Source organism: Dermacentor variabilis, chromosome 10, assembly GCF_050947875.1.
Source record: "Dermacentor variabilis isolate Ectoservices chromosome 10, ASM5094787v1, whole genome shotgun sequence".
Classification (NCBI taxonomy): domain Eukaryota; kingdom Metazoa; phylum Arthropoda; class Arachnida; order Ixodida; family Ixodidae; genus Dermacentor; species Dermacentor variabilis.
The window spans coordinates 67,956,375-67,981,199 of record NC_134577.1 but is presented as its reverse complement, the minus strand read 5'-3'; the positions used below and the strand labels follow the sequence as shown (position 1 = coordinate 67,981,199).

Sequence of the window (24,825 nt, the reverse complement as noted above, 5' to 3'; positions counted from 1 at the left end):
CGAGAAGAGTGGTGGTTAACAGTTGAAGTCCTTGGCAACCTTGAAATTTCTAGTGTCACGGATGGCCGCGATGGAGGCGGAAAGTTGGCTCTGCAGTTCAGTCGTCGGCGGTCAGTGGTATGATTAAGTAAGAGACTTTGTCTTGCCTGATGGAACCACGCCCTTCATTTTGTGATGGATGCGAGATAAGATGTGAGATGGACAAAGAAGAACTCTTATTTAAACACAGGATTATTAGAGTAAATCTTATAAAATACGCGTAACCGATTAAACTGTAAACTTCCGCCGAAGGAGGCGATATCTGTCACAAACCCTGCCGACTTTGCAGACTGAACGTTAACAAAAGTTTGTTGCTGGGCTAGTTAGTTCATGCTTAACAACTGAATACAGGTAAGCGCAATTCCAAGACGGGACAGAAGATAGACAGTGAAGCACAGGACAAGAGCTACAAGTCGCGGTCAAGGGAAAGTAAAACAATATTACAAAGAACAGGGGAAACACACGATCCAATACAAATGCCCTTTCGCTGGATATACACATCGTTGTAAATAAAAAAAGTTGAGCATAGATAAAGCTCGAGCAAACTAGAAAATTGCCAACAGAAATTCCTGCAGAATTCAGAAAACCGCCGTTTTCTTCTATACAAGAACGTACCGCAGGCAACAAGACCGCATGTGGTACTGAATAAAACAGGTCTTCAATATTTATGGAAAACGCGAACCTACAATAATCAAGCGAACCCAATGAAGTAAACTTAACTTTTGTTTCTTTTGACAACGATGTGTGTATACTGTGGAAGGGCATTTGTACTGGATCGTGTGTTGTCCCTGTTGTTCGTAATATTGTTTTAGCTTCCATTGACCGCGACGAGTATTTAGTTAAATACAGAATGAACTCCGCATTTCTAAATATACACGCACACAAGAGGCACATAGAAACAAAAATAAGCGTTGAATGAGACGTGTCGGCTGGCCTTATATCAAAAGTGGGTTAAAAAAACTTTTAAATTCATACATTTACTCTTGAGGCCACTACGTTGAGGTCCAAAATTGTGCCCATAGGAACAGCCCTCAAGAAAATGTATAAACTTAAGTCTCCGTGCTTTGAAACTCGCTCTGACTGAAACCCGGTTCTCGGTCGAAACATCGAATTAAATGCCTGTTGGGGTAGGTACACTTGCGCTTCTTAGAACTTATCTACTCAAGGATCCTATGAAGAATTGCTTTATGTATATATACACGAGAATGAAGATTTTAGCCACTTAGCATTCCTAACTAGCTCGTAAATATATCCATATGGGCGGTTTTGCATTCGGCTTCCATCGCAATGCAGCAGACACGCCCAGAAATTCAACCAACGACCATGTTCTCAGAGTATGCTGGTTCGAAAGCACGTTAGCTTTACTACGAGTCGGTATATTTTCTGGATACCCATCGCCCCCACAGAGGAAACGCACCAATTGTTTTGTTTTCCAGATGCGAACGCAGCTGGTATGCATTTTGTTCAGTGCTGCCTGCGAAATTGCCAAGCAGAAAGGCGGGACGAAACAAACGGCCGAGCGATAATGAGGCGCCTACGATAGTTGCAGACCTTTCTTTACTGCGACGTTCTGCTCTTGCTTATGCATTTCAAGACTGTTTAATTTTACGTATTATACATATCGCATAATCGTCTAGGCTTTGTTCTGCCTTAAACATTTACGAAACGGCTGCTTAAGAGTGCCGTTCTGACTTAGATGACGATGAAGTCACGCGTAGTCTGTTTTATATCTTCTGGGATCGTGCTGCTCAGCGCACCGTTTTGCTAAAATATAATATCAGGTAGGCCAACGTACTGTCTCATGAACCAGTAATTTTGACGTCATTTCGAATTAAATGCCAACCACGGCTAACGATAAAATTTATCACGTGTTTTTCAGGCATCCACACTTTATTCATTCAGCGCAAACGCTGCATGTTCTTGACGTTAGGCTTCATGTGACGCACGAAGTAACCGCGTTCTTTTGTGAGCTCGACTAAGAACTACCGTCACCTGCAGAATCATTTTACACGCTCTTTTTATGTGTGCTTGGATGTGGCGTAAATGTGGCGTTTTTTCAATGATCAAAAGATGCACGTATGATTTCTTCGCATTGTTTTCTTTTATTATGTTGAACCACAGAGAAGTACCCAGTCTTTACCACACAGACACCATTGTTGAGTTGGAAGCCAGCGATCTTTCCTTCTGCCTGTTCTTTCGCTTGATGTGTATGTGCTGTGACCGCCATCGAAACCTACAGCATGTTACGAGTCGTTTTTTTCCTAATTCGAACAAACTAAAGAAATCGCTCCTGAAAGGTGGCGCTGTCTCTCCTTCACAGGTGGCGCAACCCACCGCCCCGTTTCATAAGGGACGCTCATAACATTCATCGATCCAGGTGAGACAGGACTGCAGCCTCCTTGAATCACTGGCCTGAAGCCCTTGGGTTCAGCAAGAGCAGGGGGAAAGTGAACATGTCCAAAATAGAGATTAGTAAGAGGCGACTGCAAAATTGGTGGCAGAGAAGTAGGGAAATGACAAACAACGGAGGCGTACAAAAACAAAGTTCGCAATAAGGGTTCAGAAACTTTGGTCATGGGAATTCATCGTTGGTTCTTTTCCTTTTCTTTTTTTCTGTTTTAACATAAGTAGGCCGCCGTGGCGGGGATTCGATCCCGCGAACTCGTGCTCAGCAGCCCAACACCATAGCCACTTAGCAACCACGGCGGGTGGCCACATTTTACACCAGTATGACTGAATTAGGAAGTCTGAAGAAAGACACGCTGTTTACAACACCTTGAGTTCTTGGCGGTTTCATGAGAGAGAAAGAGAGGGAAAAAAATTTGATTGTACAGAGTCGTACCCACCCCTTCTCCGCCGAGATGGCTCGGTCGTGGGGGAACCCCGAGAAGACGCTTGGATTCACTGCGAAAAAAAAAAAATCTAGCAGGATTATTTTCCTTTAGTTTGCCTTTCTGCTGTCGTTCCACTGTACGTAACAGAAAATTATCATTTGACTGGAAAAAGAAATTCGGACCATAAAAGATTAAGCAAGCTCTTACAACTTGAGCCCCAATGTATTTTAACAGATTTCCGAGAAGGATATGCCAAAAAAAAAATGGGCTTGTCTTGTGATTTCTGCTAAGAAGATGCAATTTCACTATGAGCGGGCTTCAAGTTGCCATTCGCAACTGTTTTCGTAAAGTTGAATAATTAAAAAGCAGTTACTAAGTGAATATCTTAACAGCTTGAACACTGCCATATCAGCCGCAGGTAATTGGCGCCTCTTTCAGAGAGCGATTTTAGCAGGCTAAATTGTTCTTATGCGCCATGCGAGTGAAAACGACGTGTTAGAACATGATTTAAAAATAAGAACGTGTTTATTACGACGTACGCTGAAGGAATGACGCTTCATACGGTATGTGCGGGCTGTACGACATTCCTTGTGCTATATGCTCGAAGCATAGAACAATTAAAAGTAATGTAATCTGGCAGGGATTCGAGGTGTGCAAAGGCCGGCGTCAGGGACGCTCGACAGGAGGTAGCGGGTTCGGTCTCGGCTATGGCAGAGACACATTGCGATGGGAGTTGAGTCCCCCCCCCAAAAAAAAAAAGAAGAAAGAAAAGGATCTCGTTCTGTGCATTTCATGCGATTTAGGAACACCAACAAATGGTCAAAATTATTTCGGAGTCCCCCACTAACGGTATGGCGCACAGCTAGATTGGGCTTTGGGCACGTAATAACACCAGAATTATATTTTCTGATAAAAAAAAAACACGCTTACGAGGAACACAACGACGCGTGCGTCTGAGTTGCGGTTCTACTGGTGTTAATGTTTTTTTTTTTTTTTTACTCAAAAGACTAGCGAAAATAACAGGGACACAGACAGAGGAGGCAACAGGACGAGCGGTAAACATCGAGTGAGGTTTTACTGCGAGAGAAGGTACATATATACATTTCGGTGGCGCATGCACACACAGGGTTAAAACAGTACAAGCACAATCTAATCAAAATGAGGCGTAATATTCTGCAAGTACATTTTTTTTTTCTTTTTTGGACAAGGCAAGTGATGTCGTACTGACACAGTTATCGATCACCTTGCCGGTCAATATGATATGCCTGACAAATCTCGCGGCCCTCACCTTGTGCCTCCCCTACCAAGTACACACGTGGTATCAAACGCAGGCACGCACCCGCACTGCTTACAATGCTTGGCCAAATGGCCGCCCCCCCGCCCCCCCGCCCCGCTAATGAATCTATCAGCGTTTTGTTTCTGACGCGAATCTACCAACGATGTTTTGTTTTTTTTTCCAGGCGTGGTGCTTTTCTGCAAAACGAATTCGAAGGCTTATCGATTTGATCGGTGGAGTGCAAGGCAGTGATATCGCCGATTGGCGAAATGATAAATAATCTGGTATATATATATAGCCTTCGGACGTCAATATGCGACTTTTGTGACACTTCGACGAGTTTCACAAATATCGCTGTAGTGGCTGTGTGGTTACTGTCAGATACGGCTCCTAGTGAAACGCTCCAGTGAAACAAAATCGTGCTTCAACGTGACACAATTGCAGATAACATCTCACGACTGGCAATATTTCGAGGGTAAGCGACGAGAATGGCCGGAATCGCTGCATAAAAAATGCTACATCCTAATGTTAGGCGTTGTTTAACTTCAAATTTGTTCAGCGCTTCATTGCGCCGAACAAATGAAGCGGGCTAAGATTAAATGCGAGTTCGATTTATTTGTAATTGGGATCTAAAAGATCAGCTAATTGCTGTGTCGTTGAGTTGAACGAGGGCGTAAGGAAACGATGTTGGCAACATCGTCTTGTTAACAACGCTTCTTTCTGCCCGTATCCCACTTACCGACACAACATGGTGCACCAACTGACCCATCAGTCAATGATTAGGTAATTATGCATGCAAATGAGGAATATATTTAAAATGCAGTTCCGTTTTTAATTGCCTTATGACGTGCCCACAGAATATCCTTATAAAGAAAAAGGGTCTGCAAATGACAGTGTTGCTGTGGATTGTTGTGGGAAGCCTCTCCCTCGTTTGGGCATCGAACACAACGACGGAAGTGGTATGAACCCGACTATTTCTTTTCTTCTTTCCACGCTGCGCGAGTTTGGAGCCGACTTTAATAACTTTTCGGAAAGTAATATTTCCTTTTTGAATATAGAACCTCCTTTTACGAAGAATTGTACGTCAGAGTCTTTTTGTGTGTACACATAACCCTGCCCCACCCCCCTTTCTTTTTTCTAAATGCTGTTGAATTCTGAGGATTTACTGCAAGGCATAATAGGAATATATATATATATATATATATATATATATATATATATATATATATATATATATATATATATATATTCCTATTCGCTCTGCAACATGCAGAAACTGTCAACTCTAATGACAATACTAGAGATCAGGAACAAGAGAGTGAACACTGGTATCTGAAATTTCTAAACTGCACAATGGTATTTGAAAAAATCACCCCTTAGATATATTTGTTTTCGTTTCTTGTTTTTTTTTTTTTTTTACGTGGTGCTCATACTGTGTTTTCTTCTAAAGCAAAGGATGACAGCAACTCGACTACGAACGGGGAGCAAAGCCAAGGAAGACGTTCGGAAACCATGCAGTAATTTCACACAGCCGGTAGGCATCGTATTACCTGCCATAGAACTTGATGGGCGTGGCTGAAGTATTTGTTGCAGGTGGCGTTCTCCGTGGCACACTGGGCCTGCAATTGCTATGCCTGAAGGAGTACTGAGAGGAAAATTAGCACCTTCCATTTTTCATTCTTGCGTTATTTTAACGACCTAGACCTCGAAACCCTGGTAACAAAAAGTTGGCTGCGGTTTAGCTCAGCTAACCCTGGATATGCAAAGCGAAAGCTTTGTTTAGCCTGGTTAAGTCTTGGTTTCACTTGGTTAACATTCGATGTAGCTGTAATTATAATATTTAAGTATACAAACATATATATACAGGGTGTCCCAGTTAACTTGGACCAAGATTTTAAAAATAACCAAGAGCTCTAGACAAATCGTACTGACTGCATAGTACCCGTAGTCGTATGTACGTATGGCGAGTATCTTTTTCATCACGAAGTATTACTTGATTAACTACTTTTAATTAGTGACCTTTTAATGATTGCTTGAGTCGCAAACATATCAATTACAAAGTTGTAGGGCGCCTCAAATAACCTCCGAATCAAGCATTTGTTTAGTGCTCAGCTTTGCTCGTTAGTTTTTCCGAGAAAAAACGAAAGCGCGCGAAACATCCAAAATACGAAATAGATACGCGCTCGCGCGCTGCTATACTCAAGCGCTCCCAAGCGAATAGCAACGGATGCACCCCTTTACCAGCGGCGGCAGCTCGATACAGGACTTCACGCTATGCGATGTTCGCGGCATCAAGAGAACACGCCGCTGACGCATTGATAAGCGTTGCGGAGCTTTGTACGATGCGGCGATAAGAGAATGCAGCTTATATTTTTCAATGGTGCTTGTAGGCGCTTGAGTAGCGGTGTGTGTGTGCGTGTGCGCGTGTGTGTTCGTGCGCGCGCGTGTGCGTGTGTACTGAGTAATATATCGGTGTAGATAAAAAAGAACACAAATCTTGCTTTCCCCATTCTTCAACAAACATTTGCGCTCAACTGGTGCGGCGCCCTAGTAATGCCCTGGCTATTGCGTTTTTTTTTAAAAAGTAACTATTCTTAGTTTCCGCTGTACTAATACCGATCATATAGGTTGTCGTCTGGCACACCTACCGAAAAGCAGCGACGCAGCGATAGTAGGACTGGCAGGACGCGTTAACGTCCGCGCCTTCCCTTCTTGCCGAAAGTTCACACCGGGGAGGGAGGGGAGGTGACGTCATAGGCGGGACATAATAAAGGGATCCTTATGAGAAAGCCGCAGAGGAGCCATTCGACGGTTCTGTCGTACGAGATTATGCGCATGTGCAAGGAGTCGAATAATATTTGACACGCGCGTTCGTGGTCCCATTTGTCTAGAGATCGCGAGCCGGTCTGAGTGCCTCTTTAATTCGGTGAGTTGCTCGTTTCGCAACGGCTGCCCCACCCTTTTGCATTCCATCCTTGGGGTGCCGTCCGCGAGTGCTGTTTGAAAGTGCCCGACTTCATTGCGAAACATCCACGCCTCTTAGGGGGAGCGTTATACAAGTCGGGAATTTAGAAAGGCGCAAAGTTAAGAGAGCGTACGCTCTAAAAAAAGAATTACACCCATAAGGGTGTTTTCTTGTCGCACTGTAACACCCTTACCGTTAGGGCCTTACAAAAATTTATAGAGGATGACAGCGGAGCTCTAACGAGACTTCCGATAACAAAAGACGTAGTTGATGACTATGTAATCATTCTGACAGCCTTGGGTGCATATAAATATCCGACAGGAGAGTTTCCTATCTCTCCCTGTGAAATTCTCTTGTCGGATATTTCTGTGCGCCCAAGGCTGTCAAAATCATTACATAGTTTTCAACTACGTCTTTTGTCATCTCATGTCTCGTCAGAGCTCCGCTGTCGTCCTCTATAAAATTTTTTAAGGCCCAAACGGTAAGGGTGTTACAATTTTTTAGAATGTACGGGCGTAGCTGTTTTTCGTAGTCGATGTATGAGACGCTAATGGCCCAAACGTATTCGCATCTGGTATATTAAAGCAAGTTGGTTTATTTCTAGCACTGAAGAACGCAGCTGTAAAAACAAACAAACAACGAACTGTTATGTTAAGCTGTAACATAGCTAGTAGCACAGTAATTATTTAGCTTGTAATTTGTTTGCTGAATCATTCGCAATTGAAAATCCACTCCAGCGTGTGCGAAACGCTACTAAACGCTAAACAGAGATTTGCGTGGCTTAATCGGCATTTTGCGATTAAAAACTTCATCCTATGGTGTAAGGGTACAAAAATAGTACTTACTTTTGTGGGGTATAATTTTACTCTACGTGTTGTGTTAAAGCTGGTAGAGACAGAGACAAAAGAGAGAGAGAGAGTGAGAAAGATTAGGACGTTTATTAAAGAATAGCAAGTGAAAGGCAACCTGTGTGGCGCTTCTGGTGAAGTTCCTCTATTTAAGTCTGTCGTTTTACTCCTCAGGAGGAACATAATCGCAAGCGGCGGTATTGAAAAGATGCAGGAATGGAATGCAGTAAGCCGTGGCTAGACAGTAGAGGAACTCGGTGTGGACCGGGCGCTCGGTCCGGCAGCGGAAATGAGATAGACTAATGATGACGGTGACAACAGAAGTTGACTACACCCATGGCGAATGGAATAATCAGTTCACAAATGTCAAGAAATTCTCTCTTTGTTTGAGAATTTCGTCGTTTCGAATGACCCGCGACGAATATTCGACGAGTCATGTTACAAACGCGCACTGCTGCCCATATGTGTCCACGAACACGCGCAGTGGTGGTGTCGTCACCGCCTTGCGTTTCTCGTTCCTCGCCGCAGTGCGTAAGCGACAAGGACTGCTGCGACGAGAGGACGTGCTATGAGTACAAGTGCTCCTTCCGGAGGCTGGGGTGGAAAAAAAAGGCGGGACAACCACCGCGGTCAACTCACAAGAGGGGGCCTCCCGCTGCTCCATAAACGATTGGGGAAAGCCTGCCCAACTCACCGGATGTGGCTTGCAATCTAATCGACGCCGCGCAACCACTGCTCTTTCTTCCTGCCCGACAGTTACAAGCTACAGCGTGTGTGTCTGAATAAAACGTTCCGAAGTACCGGCGATATGGTGGCTCCGTAGGGTCGTGGCACGTGCGTAGCTGCAACAACCCAGGCTCAGCGTTGATAATGATAATGATAATGATGCATAAGACACACTCTCTGAGTGGGCGTGGTTTCATAACTTGCGCTAGCAGCACCACTGTGTGACTTGATAGAGATGAGGACTTATTGACAACCCCTTCGAAGCGGGACGGTAATAAGTAGTCACCTACCATGCTTGAGTTAATCATCATAATCATCTATTTATATTAAAGAATATAACATAAATGGGGTATAGCATAAAGGGGCTGCAGGTTATTACATATACAGAATACAGTAAAATTGGCCAGTGATACAAAATACAATGTGGGGAAGAACGCGTGAGAAGTCATCCAATAAACAAAAGCAGCTGAAATGCATCGGGATGCATATGGTTAAACACGTATCACTATATACACACTTGAAAAAAAATATATCACTCAGCATACACATGGCGGAGCGATCGAGAAACAAATAAATACGCTTGGTGCAGAAAAGTAAAATTGAAAGACAAAGTATCATTGAACGAACAAGAAAGGTGAGCTGCAGTTAATGCAAAAATTACATAGGCTGTGCGAATAATAAACTACAAAATTTTACATCATCACGTTCGAGAACCACCAATTAGGTATAGTTTATTCCATTCCGCTATAGCAATACGTAAAAACGAGTTGTTAAAGGCGTTAGTACAGCCGCGAAGGCGCTGAACGCTCATTGAATTAAAGAAGCGACAACCCAGCAAAACCGGAGATAACCCAGGACGAAAGCAGTGTTTTGGATAAAAAAGATGAGCTGTGCGCGAGGTGTTGAGCTATGTGTGAACATACGTGCTCCAGAAGCTAGGCGGCTATGGTGAGTGAAATGGGGTGACAGTTAGAAAGGTCGCATTTATTTCATGTCTTGAATATTGGTACAACCTTCGGAGTTATAAATTCCTTTAGAACAGACCCCTCAGGGATAGACTGCGTAAATATTGCCAGAAGAATGCGACCAGAAACGGAGTTTCTAGCCTTTAGAATTTTGACATGAATATTGTCAGGTCGGAGCTGAGCGTTCCTCATGACGAACATGAGACCCATCACGATTGGTTAAAGACATAGTAGAAGCACGTTTCTCATTGCCAATATATTTCCTTCCCTACTTCATCTATTTTGAGCTTACGTACACCTATCTTTACCAACATCTCTACCTCTATGTATCTCTACCTCTATCTACCTCTACCTCTATCTACCTCTACCTCTATCTACCTCTACCTCTATCTACCTCTACCTCTATCTACCTCTACCTCTGTCTACCTCTACCTCTGTCTACCTCTACCTCTGTCTACCTCTACCTCTGTCTACCTCTACCTCTGTCTACCTCTACCTCTGTCTACCTCTACCTCTGTCTACCTCTACCTCTGTCTACCTCTACCTCTATCTACCTCTACCTCTATCTACGTCTACCTCTGTCTACGTCTACCTCTATCTTCGTCTACCTCTATGTCTACCTCTATATTCGTCTACCTCTACGTCTACCTCTATCTACGTCTACCTCTATCTACGTCTACCTCTATCTACGTCTACCTCTATCTACGTCTACCTCTATCTACGTCTACCACTATCTACGTCTACCTCTATCTACGTCTACCTCTATCTACGTCTACCTCTATCTACGTCTACCTCTATCTACGTCTACCTCTATCTACGTCTACCCCCATCTACGTCTCCCTCTATCTACGTCTACCTCTATCTACGTCTACCTCTATCTAGTTAGCTAGCTAGGCTCTTATGCCGACCCAGTGGACCAGTTGTCTACCTGCTTGGGTCGCTAGGTACGTGCTTCTGGTCTTGATGCCATCATGATCATGCCATCATTTTTACTCCATCTTCGTCGTACGACTCTCTTCATGCTGTCACCGTCACGCCGTTGTCATCGTGTCTTTGTCATGCCGTGGTCGCCACCGCATTGTCGTCATAAAGTCGTAGTCATGCATTCGTTGTCATATCGTCGTCGGCAGGCATTCGCGGTCGTTCCAAATACATCAGTGTAACTTCGAAGTCTGAACCGTCACACTGTCACCATTATATCGTTGAGGAAGTGCTATCGTCGTCACATTGTCACCTCCTCATCGTCATTACATCAGTATCGTCGTCCCATTGTCCTCATGCCGTCGTCTTCATACCGCCTTCATCGATCCATCGACATCATTCACTGTTAGTCATTAGTCAATCAATAGTAATCGTGCTGTGGTCATTCGATCGTCGTTACACCGCCGTTTTCATGCCATCGTCATCATTGTACCATCGTAACACAGACGCTATATGCATCTGTTGCCATATCATCGTCATCATGGCGTCTAGATCGTGCCATCGCCGCCATTCCCGCTTCTTCATTCCGTTGCCGTCCCATCGTCTTCCCCATATCAATGCCCTCATGTTGTCGGCGTCGTCCCGTTGTCGTCCTTATCCTCATTAGCGTATCTTTGTGTGCGCTGCAGGACGAAGGCCTCTTTCTGCGACCGCCAGTTATCCCCGTCTCGCGTTAACCGATTCCAACTTGCGCCTGCAGATTTTCTAATTTTATCCTCCACCTAGTCTTCTCGCGTCCTCGACTGCGCTTCCTTTCACTTGGCACCCATTTCGTTAACTAACGTTCCGCCGGTTATCTACCCACGCATTACATTTACTGCCATGCTGCATTTCCTTTTTCTGCTAGTGGGATCCACTAGAATATCGGCTACCCTCGTTTGCTCACTGATCCACTTGATCTTCTTGTATCTTAACGTTACGCCTAACAATTTCTGTTCTATCGCTCTTTGCGCGGTTCTTAACTTGTTCTCGTGTTTCTTTGTCGACCTCCAAGTTTCTGCCCCATATGTGGGCGCCGGTGGAATGCAATGATTGCACACTTTTATTTGTAACGACAGTGGTAAGCTCCAACTGAAGGATTTGGTAATGCCTGTCGTATGCACTCTAACCCATTTTTATTGCTCTCAATTTCTTTCTCACGATCAGGGTACGCTGGGATCAATCTACCTAGATAAACGTACTCCTTTACAGACTCTAGAGGCTGACTGGTGATCCTGAATTGTCGTTTGCTTGCGAAGTTATTGTATGTGGCAATATTTCTCAGCATTATGATTGCGAATTAGGAAGACTGAATGCACTGAGTTTTTCGCAGTTCATTAGAGAGAGAGAGAGAACATTTATTTGGACCATCGGGGTCGTTGCTCTTGGGGTCGAGTGGGTGATGTCCTCATTCCAGGACTCCACTGGCCATGGCTGCTCCACGTACTTGCTGTACGAGAACTTCTTGTCCCGCTAGGGTATCGCCGGTAAGCTGTACCTCCCACCCTAGGCGTCTTTAAGTGTTGAGGTTTGCCCCCGCACCCCCACGAGATGTGAAAGAGTATAGGGCGTGTGTCGCCGCACCAGGGGCAGACGGCGCGATATGTGTGTGGGTACATTTTGCTGTATCTGTGAAAGTTTGGGCATGTGTTGGTCTGAATAACTGAGAGCTACTGCCTCTTCTTCAGTGCTGAGCTTTCTGTGAGGAGGAGGATAAATCCTGCGGTTGAGTCGCTGGATCTCGAGTCGGTCGCAGTAATTTGATGGCAGGGGCACGAAGGTAAAGGTTGATGAGACGATTGGATTTGCCCCGTTCGGTTGATTAGCGCTCGAGCTTAGGCGTTCGCCCTTTCGTTCCCCTCCATTCCCGCGTGGCCCGGCGTCCACGTGATTTGAGGGGATTCTTGCAGCCTCGGGCCTAGAATCTGAGCCGCCAGCAGCGGTGTTCGTCCATTGGTAAAATTACGGCAGGCCTGTCGCAGTTCATGAGAAATGTCTTCGATAGATTGTGCAAAACTGAAGCCGGAATTTCGTTTATTTTACCTTGATAACTCGTGTTCAGACGTACATTACGTAATAATTTCTCTTCGTCGAAAAAAAAAGGAATTGGACTAGAAAGGGATAAAATGACCGGGCCTGCAGCACTCTCCTTTGAAACCGTGTCGTCTCATCAATCCTTGTTCAAAAGTTGAGTTCCGTGCATCGGTAGGGCCACACACCACCGAAATAAAGTCCTTCCGAATGGTCACAGGAGGCCACGCGCTATGAAACGCAGTCGTTATGTAAAGGCAACGGCAGAGACGTAGTTCTTCTGGTATCCCCTGAAGGTGAGGATCTTGGGGAGTGGTGCCACATTAGCCAGTGTGTCGCGGTCCTCTCCGACACAGAACGCACTCATATCACCCTGCACAGAAACAGCGAATGTAGCACCTCGTCCTGTTAAGTTTAGCTGTGAACGCGACAGCAGTCGTTATCTGCAGCACGTATTTGGTAACCACGGCGTGATGGAAGCACCAGAACCGCTCATACGGAGCAACGTATCGTTTAGTTACCTTCCTGCCTCACTACAATATGTGCAACGCATGCGTCATACTAAAAAAGCAACTGAGGTGTTTGTTTGACAGCGCAGTGCGTTCGGATATTTAGAGAATGATCTCATCGGAGCTTATATTTTGAAGCACTGACAGACAACACGCTCAAGCAGCATGTTGCCTGTCTATAACTTTCAAAATTGTAGTTCTTGATGCCTGGTGCAGTAGACGAGGAGGAAATACGTCAACAAGCAACATCGATTGACGGCGAACATGAGCAAAGATGACATGGTGGTTGTCAGTGAGGTGGCGTGACGAGTTAAGATTCGCAGTAATGTCGGAAACTCAAATGCAAGCGTTCACCGGGAAATTATGTGCTTTATAGCGCTGCAAACAACAGTCCCTCGGAGTATCATTCCTTCTTTGTTCGGTCTCTTTTGCTCTATTAACGCAGGCGCCTGCTATAGCCGCATTATTTCTTTTTCTACTTGCGGAAAAATAAGTCACGCTCGCGTTACTCTCATCGCGCGAGCGTCCAGTCTGACAGCCTCTAGATAAGCAGTAAATTGCACAGGGAAGAACTGCGTTTATACAACGGAAATCAATTGTCCATTTTCGTGTTTCCGGTCTTCTCCTATACAGCGCGTCTGCTGTCACGCTCTTCTGCGGTAGAACGCACCGTTCGTAAAAAGAAACAACGAAGATCGTCCACGAGTAGGTGCAGCCCAGAGAAAAAAAAATGACTAGTTGCGTTCGCCACCGGGCCGGCCCTATATCCTCCTGAGACCCCGCTATGGGGATTTGTCCGATATATTGGACATTCAGAAGTGAGACAGTACTCCTGTGACAAAGCTTTCATCCTCCTAAAACCGTGCTGTCCAACTTATTGGACGCCTGCTTGCGCCATCTATGCAGCATTTATGAAAATACATCGTACAAATTCCCACCGAAACAGTTCCACAATGGCGGCATTCAGCCGCGCGGCGTTTTACGGCAGCTGCCGGAGAAGTAAGCACTATTTCTCGTATTTCTACCAGCTTTCAAGGCATATCTTTGATTTTATATTAAAGTTAATACAACAGCGTACGCGCGGAATACGAAATTTAAACTGTTCGCGCGCTTACTTTTTTTTACGCTTCCTTTCATTTCGCGTGTCCATTACGTTGGACGCTAGGACTCAACCCGGTTATTCTGACCGCGCTTTTGCGATGGCCTTGTTATGAATAGCAGGCGAGTACTGTTGGCATTTAGCGGCTTGTCGACGAAATCGCGTCTATTTTTTTCTTTGGGGGACCGGCCTCGCGTGTCTGATGAATTAAGCCGATAGCTTTTCTTTTTTCAGTCTATGGCTAGGACCCGCAAGGCAGCTGTGGCAGGCGGTATCGTAAGAGAAAAAAAAAACGTATCGATATCCCTCAATCAGATGTTGTGCGCATGTACAACATCAAGATGGATGGTGTCGACAAGGCAGACCGAATGATAAGTTACTACAGGATAAAAGCAAGCCTTAACAAGTGGACAATCAGAGCCTTCTTTCACCTCTTCGACATTGCCGTCAGCAACTCCTGGGTGCAGTACACGCGGGACATACGCTCCCTAAAGAAATAGCGGAAAGAAATACTCAAATATATGCAGTTCTGCCAATCTGTTGCTGAGACACTCGTGGCTCAAGGGAAGCAGGATGAAACGGAGAGTGAGAACGAAGCCAAGCTGGCATCCGCCATCAAAGCAGGCTCGACTGTCTCCTCGAGAACCCCAAGAAAAGAGCACTACCCACTGCTCAATGCAGGCAGACACTGCAAACGCTGCCCGTTGCAGCCTACAGGGCTGCGACATGAAAACAAAGTTCTTTTGCACCAAATGTCGGCTCTTGTTCTGCATCACCAAGGAAAAAAAGGTGTTTTGAAAATGCCCACAGGAAGTGAACACAAGAGAAAAATTTTTGTTGAGCAGAGGAATGCTCTTTTTTATGTACTCCATTCACTACTTTCTCTTTCGAGTTATTAAAATATTTTTGCACGAGAGTTTGAGCGCAATATCTGCGGTACGTCATTACGTGCGCGCTGGGTGAAAAAAGACCGGGTAGCATCCCAGTGTCCAATATATTGGACATCGCGCTGTGCTGAAACTATCAGGGCTATTGAAAAAACATTTAACACTTTTCACCTTCATAACCCTACTGACCTATTCTGAAAGTTTGGGAAAAATCTGTGCACCCAAATACATCCCGGGTCTCAGGAGGATATGCGTCAGCGCTCGTGACTCGACAAAAGCGGCCGCAGCGGCGCCCGCAAGTTCACGCTTCTAAACACGTTTCACACAGTTTCGCACGTCGAAGCCGCCACAGCGCATATCCCAGAGGGCCGCCTCGCGGCTACGTTCGGATATCGCCGGGCGCGCAAGGAGGAAGCGCGGAAACATGCACGCTTGCAGTCTCGGAGGGACGCGCATGCGTGCAGGCGTCGGTCTCGACACCAGGGGTGCGTCCAGTGGCGCAGCAACAGGGGGGGCCGGGGGGCCGTGGGCCCCGGGTGCAAGGGGCCAGAGAGAAGGGGGGGGGGGTGTCATATGCGTCTGAAGACACCCCTCTTTCCGCCAGCTACACCCGGGGAGGGGGGTGACAGAAGACCTATGGGCCCCGGGTGCCAGACGACCGAGCTACGCCACTGGGTTCATCGCTAGAAGGGGAGGAGGGTCGCTTTGCTACGCGCTCGCGCATCGCGCAAAACTTTTGCTGTTGACTGTACCCACGTTTATGGAGCCGATAAAACTACTATCTTGATTTGTCTAATCATTCGCTAACGCAATGGATGCTTCGTATTTTTGGGGAAAGCGCCAATTTTTTTTATTGTTATTCACACATTTTTTTACATTGTTTTGACGGCAAGCAGTTCAGAGCTTTGATGCCGGTATAAGAGCGAACACATGCCGTCCTTGCTGCGCTTTAGAAGGATTGCATGACGGAATGACAGTGCAGATTTATCGCGTCATTTTCATCATGACATGCATCACGCTGCCACCGAAGGAAAGAAGTCAACGAAGGCGAACCGCAAGGCGACGAGATACAGTGCGGCAAGATTGAAGACGTAGGCGGGGTTTCTGACGAAGCACATTTCTCTACGTAGCGTAAAACGCGCCCGTCGCCGAAGCAGACAACGCGAAGAAGTCTGCCTGCAGTGCTTTTTGCGCTGTCGCAGTGCTCCTTCAATTGGTTTCCCCAACTTGCGAACCTCTAGGCGGCTTGCAATGCACAACCAAGCACAACATGCAAGCACAATGCTGTCTAACCTAACTCCTCTTCCGTACAGCAAGCATTTAAACATCGTCAGCAAGAAACGAACAGCAGTCGCCGAGATAAAGAGAAGCGCAATTTCCGTCAGCGGTCTGGCTCACTCACTCAACTCAAGAGGTGCTGTGGATAGGTAGCCTCAATGTATTTACACACCACAGATAAACTGATCGCTTACGGAAGACGTTGCTTTCGTCTTATAGTCGTCGCATAAGGTTAGCGGTTCTTCTCTACCTAACGACTACATGAAAAAAAAAAGGTACTTACCTTTCTGGAAGCGCAAGGAAGGGGCAATGCTGTCCCTCCCGGTGTTGGCCCGCAGTACAGCCGCGCAGAATGCCCTGTGGCCTTTCTTCGGTTTTTCCTACAACGATGAAACACTGGCCGATATAGAGACATCTTGCAGCGCACAGCAAACGGCAAAAGCGCGCAGTTGTGCAGAAAGCGTCAGGAGCAGACGAACGGAACGGCCGCCGAAGTGATGGCAGCGGAAGCGCCGCCTGCTGGCGCAACGAATGAAGCGACCAAATACAAAAAAGTAGGCCAAAACGAGAAATTAGCAGCAAACACATATTTTTCGACACATAATTCTATATCTTTTTCTTTACCTGCAGGTTCTGAAGAGCCAAATATGCGAAAAGTATTTATTTTCCGTTGGGAACCAGGTACATGGCCACGCTGTTGCAGAACCGAAACTAGCCCAGCTGGTCACCCTAGTGGCACTACTACCAGTACTACACTCACGTTTCTCTAGCGGTAAACTCGCATTGGAAAGTTTTTCGTAGTTTCTGCGATTCGTCGACAGCAAATGCGCGTTCGTCGTGCGTTATCCTTGTTCAATACCAAACCGGCACCTGCGCTGCGAAGTCTTCGTATCTATTACCGGCCGAGGAAGGAACCAAGGTTTACCCGCTTCCGCTGAACAGCTGGAACGGACACGCAAATCCCAGGACACGCCGCACAAGAACCGAGGAAGCTTCTTACAATCATGGAGGACAACGGAAGGTAAGATTTCCCAATTTTCAAGGTTTCCAGTAACTGGTGTTAGCAAGAGTCAACCAGTGGTGCCGTCAGCAGCATACTCGTGTGCTTCGGCCGAAAAGACGGTACTCGGGGCAAATACTTCCTGCCTTCTACAGTGGAATTGTTTTTCACGTGTAAATGCGTGGTAGCTTCAAAGACACTCCCTTGTATTGCCCAGCTGCTGCTATTGGTGTGTTTATTCACTTTCCCATTTTAGGCTCGCCAAAATAGTGACCGGAGTAAAGGTAAAAGAAAACAAGTGCCACAAACAGAAAAAGAAATAGTTTCGACTGTGCGTGGACAGTGATCACGCAAATAATCCGACTATGATGGAGCGATTTGCAGGCCCAAACAAGACGCGTGCGTAAGCCGCACCAAAGACGTGGCATCTGTCTGTATATGTCTAACATCTTTGCGAGCTAAACATTTTGGAAGTTTCCAGAGGCAAGCATTATCAGCGAAGCTCGCGTCACACCGAAGATTGATGAAAGGCGCGTTTACAGTCCGACGTTATCGGCGCGCGGACGAACGTCGTTCGACGCCGTGCGCGTCGCAGCGCGTTAGCCGCGTCCGGTTACGTTGGCTGCCCCACTGCGTCGAACCACCGGTCGAACTATAGACGCTGTTGTTCTCGCCAACGCGACGTAACGCGTGCGTGCGCTCACGCTACGTCAGACTATATTTAGCGCTCAACAGCTTTCGTGCTTTCATTGGGTCAGCATCGGTAAACAATGCGAAGTAGAAAACGCAGTAAAAAAAATTGCCGCGGTTGAACGCGGTTGAAACACATTTGTCGAGCGATAGCGCGGTTTCGCTCGCGATGGGAAAGGACGCAGACGCTGGCTCGGTGCCGTCAGCAACCATACCGCATCTACAATCGCACCACAAGGCAACACACACGACTCTGCTCGGCGCGGCAGCAGCAGCGAGCGAACTGACCTTCGTGCTGCGTCTCGCTTCAATACGAACTATGCGTCGAAAGCACAGCGCATACGAAGCTACCAGCACTCGGTGCACTTTGTCCGCATCGCAGATCGCTTTGAAGGTGAAGAACAGTCAAACTTCAAAGCGATTTGCGATGTGTACAGAAATGTACACATTAGAAAATGTTCCCTTCTTGCTGGACTTGTGAGTTCAGTCTCGTTCAGACCAAAGCCGAGCACTAATGTAACGCGTGTGGACCCACGAATAGCATAGCGCGGAGCCTTCAATACCGCTTCGCAACAGTCTTTCAAGCGAAGCCAACTGCAAGCGCGGATGTGTCCATGCGGAGGTTTATTAAAAGTCCAACTCGAATATAACAGTTCGACTAAGAACGTATGCGGCCATATTTCTTTTGGCCGCTCACAGAACGCTGAAATTCCGTTCGCGGAACCCGGTTTGGGAAACCCCTGCGTTATGCCTAAGGGACAAAACAGGTAGAAGGTATAGTACAAGGAGCAGAGAGGTGCTTTTACAAAGCGGCACTATCGTGCGTATTACGTTTATTTTGTACTGGCCAACAGAATGCGCTCCGCTCTCACTGCGACATCTATCCGTGTACTAATTCGCCGTTCTTCGCTCTACTCCTAGGGCAGCCGACAGAAGCACGGAAGGCCAAGCAAACCGGAACTACGTCTGCGACGTGTGCTCCCTGGCTTGCACCCGTTTGTCGAGCCTGGCAAGACATCGACGCACCCATGCGGCTCAAGTTGTCTATCAGTGCCCGGACTGCCACTCCAGTTTCGCCCAGAAATGCGACCGCGACGAGCACGTCCGGTTGCAGCATTGTCAGTGCGATATCTGCGGAATTACTTTTCCTAATAGTAGCGCACTGAACTCGCATCTCATAGCGCATTCACTGGGGTTAGTGGAATAGCAATGACGTAAACGATACGCCGAGCAGTCGGCTAGGAAACGGTTGACGCAGCACTTGACGGGAACGCGACCGGTGAACGTTATACGTTTTGTGTGCCTTTGAAGTTCCGCACGAGCGTGAGGATGATAGTTGGATGCTGACCTACCATTGGCGAAGTAATAAGCGATTGCCTTATGTGTTGTTCAGCTCTGCTAAACATCCCGATCAAATAATCAAGCGACGACCTCCGATTATTCGAAATTCCTATATTAAGTGACATACTCTGATGCTCTTTTTACGAGACTTCCTCTACATATGTACTATTGACGCCAAGAAAAAGAATTTTACGATAGTAGCTACCGGTGAAACGTAACCGGATTGTGCATTTATCATATTTGACTACAGAGCCAGAGTCGCTGCATTGAAAACGTTTATCATTGCGAAGTGAAAATATTTACGAATGCTTCTTTTCGTGGTTCTCATTTCGAAACATTTTAGCCGTTTGTTTCTTTTGCGCTAAAGTCACGAAATTCGAAACTACATTATCGGTCCTGTATATAAAAAAAGACAATAAATATATGGTAAACAACGAATTGTCTGCACTGTTTCTTTTTGTTCTTATCCTTTTTTTCACTTCGCCACTTCTATTCCTTATATAAACGATCGCAAATTCCGTTCCGATAGTTAAACGTATCTATAATTCCGTTGAAAGTAAGGTGAAAACACGCACATTTAGTTACTGCAAAGGTCAGTACAAGATACGTATTCACTGGTCGTGTTATTGCCACAATCACAGGATGAAAAGGTTACTAATTCCTCGAGCTTTTCTTTGTGAACCTCTAATCACAGCGAAACATGCGCGCCACTGGGTTCCTTGCACCACCTCCAGATGGCGCTCGCCTCCGCGCATCCGGTTTCAGCGCACCAGCTATAGGTTTAGGCTCCTCTGGCCTTGCTGAAGCCTTTGGATTCAGCTATATCAGGTGGAAAGTAAACGTATCCGCAAGAGAGATTAGTATGAGGCGACTGGAAGTTTGGTAGCCGAAAAGCAGGGAGACCACAAAAAAAAACGAAGGTGTACAAGGTTCCCAACAGTGGTTCAGAAAGTTTGATGCTGGGAATCCCTTGCGTGTGTGTGTTTTATTTTTCAAAGATAGGTAGGACACTAGGCAAAATAAGAGCTTGGTGGCGCGACCCACCACCCCATCTCAAAGGGGACGCTCATAGCATCCATGCATCCGCTCTCTCGAGTGACGCCGAAGGGAGCAGACGTGCCGATTGGAAGTGCCTTCTCAGCGCAGCAGGAGCAGCAGCGCCAAAGCGATGTTTTTTGCGACCTTTTTCGCTCATTTGATTGTTAGAAGTGTTAGGTTAATCTGTATATACTGTTTTTCATGCTTTTTAGTTTCTTGGTCATTTTTGGTTAGATATAACTTGGTGACGAATAATTCTTTTTATTTTCTTTCTACAAGCAAGGTTAGTGTTTCACTACGCCTTGTTAGTACAAGACGATGGTCGATGTTGGTGGGAATGAAAGCAGGGAAGAAATCGAGACGATGGTACACATAAATTTCCGTTGCCAAGGCTGGCGTGACGAAAGCGGTGACGTTAAAATCACCGCGGCTTACTCGGGAGCATACCCCTTAGATTCTATGGCAGTCGGGCCAGTAGCATGACGTCATGGATAGGAGTGAGCAGGCCTTGTGCTGTCTAGGTAGTGTTGGCTTGACCAAGGCATGCTTGCATTTTGACTCCGGTTATAGTAATGTTGTGCAAAGGGCTGTTCACTCCGCGCTCTTTGAGGCGGGGTAGTAACGACTTGACGTGATATAAGAACGTTCTAATGCTCATGGCAGAAGCCTATGTTTAACCGCTTATACGGAGCTGAAGGTTCAGTAGCTCCACGCTGCTAGTGTCATTGAGTTTCATAGAACTACTAGAAGGACCTGTGGCGCTAGTGTCTACGGGGACTGCCAGCGGGTCGGTTAGGTAAGCATGGAAATAATGGATAGTTTATGTATTTACCTAAACTTCGTCGTTCTGTCTTTAAATGACTTCGTGACTTTACAGAGTGATCACCTTTAAGAAAGCATTGCGTTATAAATAACGAAAAAGAAACGTTATTAAAATTGTCCGATGGCAGGATTCTAACACAGGACCTGAAGCAAGGAATCCCGATATTGAAACCATAACGCCTTGGACGCATGGACAAGCGGAACCTCTGCAATTAGCAGCGATTAAGCGTGCTTGCAGAGTCTTCTTACCTTCTGCATTAAAAAAAAGCGGTAATTGCTTTGAAATATAGTCGAATTTAGTCCCCAATTAAGCGTAATAAACGAAGCCCCAAGAACATCTGAAGGTCCAAGCAGAAAGATCTGACAAATTTATGTGCTATCCATCATTCTCATGGTGGCTGAACGACCTCAGCACCAGAGCTCCCTCTAGAAATTGTAGGAAACTCTATTGCTATTTCCAGCAACTGTAGCATTGTAAAAAGAAGAAGAAAGAAAGGAAGGAAAAGGTTACGCTGAAAGTCAAGCTCCTACTAAAGAAAAAAGAAGGCTGCAGGTCTTTCCCATTAAGGGCACAAAGTGACTCGAATCATGAAGAGCCTGGCTAACACTCGCACATTACAGCCCTGAGCACAAGTAGCAGATTCCTGCTAGAGCTTGCCAAGGTAGAGCCGCATGAGTGCGCATGCGCGAGGCCGTCTCTTCTTTTCTGCGCGTCGGGTTACCTTCAACTTGTATCCACTCCTCTTGAAGTATGGTCCGGTGGTGGCCAAGCGTGACGTCATTGCTGGTGCAGCGTTAGCTCTCGCGGCAGATGCGCAGCAATCGAAGTTGCAGCTCATAAGAAGACAGTGATGACACACCACACCGCCACCGATGACATACACTCGGCACAGAGCGGTGGTTCCCGGAGAGCATGCTCAAAGTTTAGTTGATGCGCCGGCACGAGCGAACTGCCATGCGCATGCCCACTGGCGCGGGTTTCAACGCCAGGCGAGCCCAAGCCCTGGGCGGAACGGCAGTGTAATCGGGCGAAATTCGCACGAGCGCACTGAACAAGCCAACTGTTGCACTCACTTGCAGGGGACCGTTAACTTGTGCTCACGACGGCACTTTTTGTTTTCTTGGACTCGTGGAAACTAACTGGCTTGCGCCCGCACACTGCAATACCGCAGAAGCTTTCCTGGTGTAAGAAAAAGCAGGTTAGGCGGCATCTTGCTACGCGATTGGAATGGGGAACAAACTACGAATTACCTCTCATTTGCGAAGGAACGCATTTCCACCAGGAAACGTACGTGAATATCTTGGCAAATATCTACATACTCCACAGCTGCTTCAATCGTCTACCAGAAAAGTAAAAGAAACCTACCTAGAAAGGGGTCAGGCAAGGAGACACAATCTCTGCTATGCCTGTTCACTTTTTTTTCTTCTCTATAACGCTGCGCGCCCGATATTTCCGGGTCAGGAACATCATGCGTGCATCTGAGTGACACTGCATTCTTGAGAGGAAAGTAGCTAGCGCAAGGTTTTCAAGCAAGCAAGGAAACGCAAGCAAGATTGTGACGATTATCATTGTGGGACAAGACAAGCCCTAAAGGGTGCGAACTTTTTTAAAGAGTGCATGGTGCCCCGATTGCACCTACAATCGTGCCTACAGCGTCCCGATCGTGGCCGTTGAAGTCAACTTCGCACTTAAGCTCTCCACACGTGATAGGCGGTTCCCGGCGACATCGCATGGCTGCGATGCAAGCAAGTCTTGGCTTTAAATCAAATCGACCATTAAAAAGAAACGTGTGATTTTGTTGACGCTATATTTATTCGAGCAGATCAAATTACAAGACATTCGTGTACACCGTTGTGCATGTCAGGCACACCGATAGATTATTCTGCCACTTTTATGGTTATCATCAAAATTGTGCAGATCCCACGCACTGCGGGAATCAATGTGTTGCGAAGCATTTCACAGGTACTGATTTCGGAATTATGCTAACTCCAGAATTACCCTCCGCAATTCAGCTGAGTATACTTCTTTGTCGGAGTTTCGTGCTTGTGGCTTTAAACATTCTTGCGGCTTTATTTATTGCGCTTTATATACCTGAATTAAATATCAATCCTGCATTTCTAAACGCAGGAGGCAGTAATACTCCGAGTACACGCAAAATTAATGCAAATTGTTGCTTCAACAACCAAAACTTTGTTGAAAGTGATGTATTTGCAAAGTCACCAAGCCATTTAATGGAACTAGGACAAAGTTTAGTCGACTATGTTCGCGCGCTGACCGAAGCACCATGCTTACATTTGCCATAAACACTACCGCGAAAATTCCCTCAAGTAATTGTTTTCTTGTGTACTTCATCATTTGCTTCGAACGTCACGCCATCGTCATTATCTGCCTGTTTCCGTGACAGGCAGCGAGGAGAAAACCAGATTACTATATGAAATACTGACTAAGGCCTAAGCAATCAAGTTCTGCGCAGCTTCACAACTTGAAGGCAGTAAATTGATTGTATTTAATTTATTTCCTCGTGTAAAAAATGTTGGCAACCTTGGTCGCCGCCTTTTCCGCAACATTTGATTGTCTAATGAACATGACGAAATCACATAAGGTGAAGAGCAAATAGCAACACACGTACACAGAGGCACACAACGACGAGCACTTTGCTTCAGCGTGGTTGAATCGATGCCGAATGTATTGACACGACATTATGTACGATGGCCACATAAGCGTTCCGGAAACGAAAACAATCAGTTGAAGAAAACAATGGAATACGCGAAGAAAGGATCAATCGCACATGCGGCGACACTTGCACAATCAATACAACATTCGCGCTGGCTTCAAGCCACTTCTCTCCGTTGCTAGACAATGCGACGCAGTGTTCCCACTCCGTGGCCTTGAAGCTAAGCCCGTTCAATTCCACCTGAGTTTCAGCCCGAGTTTGACCTTTCATTATGCAAAAAAAGAAGTGAGGCGTGCAGACAGGACACAAGAGTAGAGAAGTGGACAACACGAACGCCGAGTGTGTCTGTCTTGTGTCCTGTCTGTCTGTCTTGTGTCCTCTTGTGTCCTGTCTGCACGCCTCACTTCTTTTTTGCATAATGAATCCTTACCAACTAGCTCAGCTTTCTGTCGTTTTGACCTTTCGTCTGGAAACTTCAGTCAATCACGCCATCCGTCACGTGACCTGATAACTCAGTCTCATCCCTGGTCACGGTGCGACAGGTCTTCTGGGCACGAGGCTGCAGTCCCTCGCGCATTGTTCATGACTTTCTCGACTACCCAGGTTAGTTACGTTGACTATTCTTGTGAATATAGTAAGGAAACTGCTTCTTTACCACGATGCTAAGCCCTTACGACTCGGGATGGTGCGGCGCCGTTGACATCAACCGGAACGTGGTTGCTTATGAAACGATCTTTGGCTTGCTAGGTGCCACAGACATGCGCGTCTAAACCATCCGATGTTTGGCAAGACGCCTCGCCATGCGCGGACTGTAAGGCAAGGCGGCGTCCTGGACCTGCTGG

General features: G+C 46.3%; 1 long non-coding RNA gene across 1 annotated transcript; it reads left to right on the top strand.

Moving 5' to 3' along the window:
- The first annotated feature begins 1,731 nt into the window (after positions 1-1,731).
- On the top strand, positions 1,732-8,761 carry LOC142559604 (uncharacterized). The gene is made up of 5 exons (XR_012823171.1): positions 1,732-1,820; positions 2,360-2,416; positions 5,007-5,108; positions 5,600-5,683; positions 8,491-8,761. It is a non-coding gene; the product is annotated as an uncharacterized LOC142559604 (long non-coding RNA).
- Positions 8,762-24,825: the final 16,064 nt, after the last annotated feature.